Raw genomic sequence first — 6,351 nt, 5'->3', positions numbered from 1 at the left:
GCATCAAAACTACTTGGGACCAGCTAAAATTAGCATGCAAAGCTCAAGAACAGGGTCACCAAGGCAGCAATAATACAGAACGAATAAGGCACTAGAGCAAAAACTAATTGGACCAATGGAGGAGTCACATACCAAGGAACAATTCGCCCAAAACAGTTTGGTGAATGGGGCTTTGCACGAGGAGATCGAAAATCGCAACAAGAAGAGCAAGAACACGGGTTTGAGCTGTAGAATGATTTTTTTCTGGAGGTAGTAGAATGAGTTGGGAGCTGGAATAAGTGGAGGGGGCTACGTGGGCCCCACAAGCCTAGTAGGCGCGGCCAGGGGGGTGCCCACGCCTCCTGGGCTTGTGGCCCACTGGTGCATCCCCGTGACTAGCTCTCCATCTCAGAATTTTTCAAAAATTCCAGAAAAAAATCATACTTGATTTTCAGGGCATTTGAAGAACTTTTATTTTTGGGACACTTTTCTAAGGGACACAAAAAGCAGAAAACAGGAAAAACTAAAGCTAAATCTATCATTTTTCTTCTAAACAACGAAAAATAAAAGTTTGGAACAGAGGGTTGTGACTCCTAGATTCATCCATCTCATGGGCATCAAAAGAAATCCGTCAATGAGGTTGATCAAGTCTCCTTTTTCGAATCGCATAAAACCGGAGATTTTTCGAATAGTCACTAGGTTACCTCAATGGGGATGTGCATATCCCCAACAAGCAAATCATACTTCATCTTAACAGTAGGTACAGGGCATTCGAAACTCCCAATAAGAATCGATGAAGTTTTTTCAATAGCATTGATGCAATATACTTGATATGGTTTCTTCGGAAAGTGCACCATATGCTCATTACCATTGACATGGAAAGTGACATTGCCTTTGTTGCAATCAATAACAGCCCCAACAGTGTTTAAAAAGGGTCTTCCAAGGATGACCACCATGGCATCATCCTCGGGAATATCCAGAATAACAAAGTCTGTTAAGATAGTAACGTTAGCAACCACAATAGGCACATCCTCGCAAATGCTGATAGGGAAAGCAGTTGATTTGTCGGCCATTTGCAAGGAGATTTCAGTGGGTGTCAACTTATCCAATTCAAGTCTACGATAAAGAGAGAGAGGCATAACACTTGCACCGGCTCCAAGGTCGCATAAAGCAGTTCTAACGTAGTTTGCTTTAATGGAGCAAGGTATAGTGGGCACTCCGGGATCACCTAGTTTCTTAGGAGTTCCACCCTTGAAGGTGTAGTTGGCAAGCATGGTGGAAATCTCAACTTCAGGTGTCCTCCTCTTATTAGTCACAATATGCTTCATGTACTTAGCATAAGGAGACATTTTGAGCATATCTGTCAAACGCATTTGTAGAAAGATATGTATAATCATTTCAACAAATCACTCAAAATCCTCATCATCCTTTTTCTTGGATGGTTTGGGAGGAAAGGGCATGGGTTTCTGAACCCATGGTTCCCTTTCTTTACCATGCTTCCTAGCAATGAAGTCGTTCTTATCGTATCTCCTATTCTTAGGTTGTGGGTTATTAAAATCAACATGTTCAATCTCCACATCCTTATTATTGCTAGGTTGAGCATCAACATGAACATCACTATCGATATTATCATTAGGCTCATGTTCATCACCAGATTGTGTTTCGGCATCAGAAACAGAGACATCGTTTGGATTCTCGGGTGTAACAGCAACAGGGTTGCTAGCATGCAAGTTCCAATCATCTTTCTTTTTCTCCCTAGGATGACTAGGTGCCTCGATGCTAACTCCTTGAGAATCTTGTTCAATTCTCTTAGGATGACCCTCATGATACAAAGGTTCCTGGGTCATTCTACCACCTCTAGTGACGACTCTGACAGAATTGTCATTCAACTCATTGAGCAAGTCATTTTGAGCCTTAAGTACTTGTTCTACTTGATTAGTAACCATAGAGGCATGTTTACTCAAAAGCTTAAGATCATTGACGTTTCTATCCACACAAGCACTTAAATGACTAAGCATACGAGCATTCTGTTCCAATTATCTGCTGACATAATCATTGAAACTTTGTTGTTTGGCAACAAGGTTATCAAATTCATCTAGGCATAAGCTAGTAGGTTTATCAAAAGGAATATCACTCTCATTGAATTTACGAAGAGAATTTACCTCTACTACCTGTGTCGGGTTATCAAGACCATGGATCTATTCGATAGGTGGTAGATTTTTGACATCTTCAGATTTAATGCCTGTCTCTTTCATAGATTTCTTAGCTTCTTGCATATCTTCAGGACTGAGGAATAGGATACCTCTTTTCTTCGGAGTTGGCTTCAGAGGTGGTTCGGGAATAGTCCAAGCATTCTCATTGCACAAGATATTATTCAATAGAATCTCAGCTTGTTCCATAGTTCATTTCCGTGAAAACACAACCAGCACAACAATCTAGGTGGTCCCTAGAAGCATCGGTTAGTCCATTATAGAAGATATCAAGTATTTCATTTTTCTCAAGAGGGTGATCAGGCAAAGCATTCAGTAGCTCGACAAGCCTCCCCGAAGCTTGTGGGAGACTCTCTTCTTCAACTTGCACAAAGTTATATATATCCTGCAAGGCAGCTTGTTTCTTATGGGTAGGAAAAAATTTCTCCGAGAAGTGGTAGATCATATCCTGGGGACTACACACACAACCAGGAGCAAGAGAAGTGAACCAAGTCTTAGCATCATCCTTTAGCGAGAAAGGAAACAGCTTAAGGATATAGTAGTGGTGGATCTTTTCCTCACTCGTGAATAGGGTGGCTATATCGTGCAACTTAGTAAGATGTGCTACAACCGTTTCAGACTCATAACCATGAAAAGGATCAGATTCGACCAAAGTGATTAACTCAGGGTCGATAGAGAATTCATAATCCGTATCAGTCACAAAGATAGGCGAAGTAGCAAACTTCAGGTCGTATTTCATCCTAGCGTTCAGAGATTTTTCTTTCCACTTGCGCAGTAATTTCTCAAGATCATAGCTATCCTTACAAGCAACAAAGTCCTCAGCTATCTCTCCCTCTATAACATAACCCTCAGGTATATCAGGCAATTCATATCTAGGAGAGTTAGTTTTAACAGGTGAAATAGGAGGTTCTACTTCAATAATCTCAGCAGTTTCAGAAGTATCATCACAGTTAGCAGCAACTCTAGCAATTTGTGCATCAAGAAATGCACCTAGTGGCAAAGCAATATCAAGCAAAGCATCATCACAAGCATCATGGATAGCAGAAGTAGCATCATCAAGCACATGTGACATATCATAATTTCTAGCAGGCGGTGGTGTCGCAAACTTACTCATAACTGAAGGTGAATCAAGTGCAGAGCTAGATGGCAGTTCCTTACCTATCCTGGTAGTTGAGGGCAAGATGTTAGTTTTTGGATCTCTCGGATTCCTCATAGTGATCAACAAACGTAAATCCCAAGTGACTCAGAGATAGAGCTATGCCTCCCCGGCAACGGCGCTAGAAAATAATCTTGATAACCCACAAGTATAGGGGATCGCAACAGTTTTCGAGGGAAGAGTATTCAACCCAATTTTTTTGATTCGACGCAAGGGGAAGCCAAAGAATATTCTCGAGTATTAGCAGTTGAGTTGTCAATTCAATCTCACCTGAAAGACTTAGTATCTGCAGCAAAGTTTGAGTAGCAAAGTAGTGTGATAGCAACAATAGCAACGGTAACAGTAGCAGTGACAGCAGTAGCGGTAACAGTAGCAGCAGCGACAACAGTGGCGGTAACAATAGCAGCAGTGACAGCAGTAGCGGCAAAGTAACGTAGCAAGAACCAGTAGGAAAAGACTCATAGGCATTGGATCGGTGATGGATAATTATGTCGGATGACATACATCATGCAACAGTTATAACGTGGGGAGATATGTAACTAGCTCCAGTTCATCAATGTAATGTAGGCATGTATTCCTATATAGTCATACATGCTTATGAAAAGAACTTGCATGACATCTATTGTCCATCCCTCCCGTGGTAGCGGGGTCCTAATGGAAACTACGGGATATTAAGGTTCTCCTTTTAATAGAGAACCGGAACAAAGCATTAACACTTAGTGAATACAGGAACTCCTCATACTATGGTCACCTCCGTGAGTGGTTTCGGCTATTGTCACTCCGGGGTTGCCGGGTCATAACACATAGTAGGTGACTACAACTTGCAAGATAGGATCAAGAACACACATATATTGGCGAGAAGATAATAGGTTCAAATCTGAAATCATGGCATTCGGGCCCTAGTGACAAGCATTCAGCATGGCAAAGTAGTAGCAACATCAATCTCAGAACATAGTGGATACTAGGGATCAATCCCCATCAAAACAAACTCGATTACATGATAGATCTCATCCAACCCATCACCGTCCAGCAAGCCTACGATGAGATTACTCACGAACGGTGAAGAGCATCATGGAATTGGTGATGAAGGAACGTTGGTGATGACGATGGCGATGATCTTGATACGTCTCAAACGTATCTATAATTTTTGATGGTTTCATGCTGTTATCTTGTCAACTTTGGATGTTTTATATACCTTTTATATCTTTTTTGGGACTAACTTATTAGTTCAGTGCCAAGTGCCAGTTCCTATTTTTTCTGTGTTTTTGACTCTTTTCGGGTCTGATTTTGGAACGGAGTCCAAACGGAATAAAATCCCCGAAATAAATTTTTCCAGAACAGAAGAAGATCAGGGGGACTTGAGGGCCAAGGCAGGAGAGCCACAGGGGGCCCAAAAGCCCTGGAGCCCCTGGAGCTCCCCTGCCCTAGATCTTTCGCCTATATATTCCCTAGAATCCCAAAAAAAATCAGGGCATCCACGAAAACACTTTTTCGCCGCCGCAAGCTTCCGTTTCCGCGAGATCTCATCTGGAGACCCTTCTCGGTGCCCTGCCGGAGGGGACTTTGGAGTTGGAGGGCTTCTACATCAACATCATCGCCTCTCCAATGACTCGTGAGTAGTCCACTTCAGACCTACGGGTCCGTAGTTAGTACCTAGATGGCTTCTTCTCTCTCTTGGATCTTCAATACAAAGTTCTCCATGATCTTCATGGAGATCTATCCGATGTAATCCTCTTTGGCGGTGTGTTTGTCGAGATCCGATGAATTGTGGATTTGTGATCAGATTATCTATGAATTATATTTGAGTCTTTGCTGATTTCTTATATGTATGATTTGATATCCTTTTAAGTCTCTCCGAGTCTTGGGTTTTGTTTGGCCAACTAGATCTATGATTCTTGCAATGGGAGAAGTGCTTGGTTTTGGGTTCATACCGTGCGGTGACCTTTCCAAGTGACAGAAGGGGCAGCAAGGCACGCATCGTGTTGTTGCCATCAAGGGTAACAAGATGGGCTTTCATCATAGATTTGAGATTGTTCATCTACATCATGTCATCTTGCTTAAGGCGTTATTCTGTTCCTTTGAACTTAATACACTAGATGCATCCTGGATAGCGGTCGACGTGTGGAGTAATAGTAGTAGATGCAGAAAGTATCGGTCTACTTGTTTTGGATGTGATGCCTATAGATATAATCATTGCAATAGATAACGTCACGACTTTGCGCGGTTCTATCAATTGCTCGACAGTAATTCGTTCACCCACCGTCTACTTGCTTTCATGAGAGAAGCCACTAGTGAACACTACAGCACCCGGGTCTATTCACAACTATCGTCTCCACTTTCACTTTTACTTTGCTTTGTTTTCCTTTTTGCTTTCAGTTCTCACTTTGCAAACAATCTATAAGGGATTGACAACCCCTTCATAGCGTTGGGTGCAAGCTCTTTGTGTTTGTGCAGGTACTTGAGACTTGACGCGATCCTCCCACTGGATCGATACCTTGCTTCTCAAACTGAAGGAAATACTTACCGCCGCTGTGCTACATCACCCTTTCCTCTTCAAGGGAACACCAACGCAAGGCTCCAAGGCCGCGGGGAAATCCTTTGCATATTTGCCAAGGAAGTCCGTATAGGCGTAGCCCGTAGCAGCAGGATTCCTCGCGCCGTTACGAGGGAAGGTCTGTTGTCGCAGTAGCAGATCTCCCCTCTCCGGAGCCCAGAACAGACTCCAGATCCACCCTCCAGAAGAACAACAGGTGGTGGCAGCGCTCCGTATCGTAAAACGCGATGAACTCTCCCCCTTGATTTTTTCTGGGCGAAAGGGACTAAATAGAGCTAGAGTTGGAGGCGGCAGAGCCCCGAGGGCCCCACAAGCCTGCTAGGCGCGGCCAGGGAAGGCCCGCGCCTCCTGGGCTTGTGGGCTCCTCGCTCCATGCCTCCGGTTGATTCTTGCGTCAGTATTTTTTATATATTCCACAAAAAATCATCGTAAATTTCCAGGTCATTCCGAGA

This window comes from Hordeum vulgare, chromosome 5H (assembly GCF_904849725.1).
Source record: "Hordeum vulgare subsp. vulgare chromosome 5H, MorexV3_pseudomolecules_assembly, whole genome shotgun sequence".
NCBI lineage: Eukaryota > Viridiplantae > Streptophyta > Magnoliopsida > Poales > Poaceae > Hordeum > Hordeum vulgare.
This window is presented reverse-complemented; position numbering follows the sequence as displayed.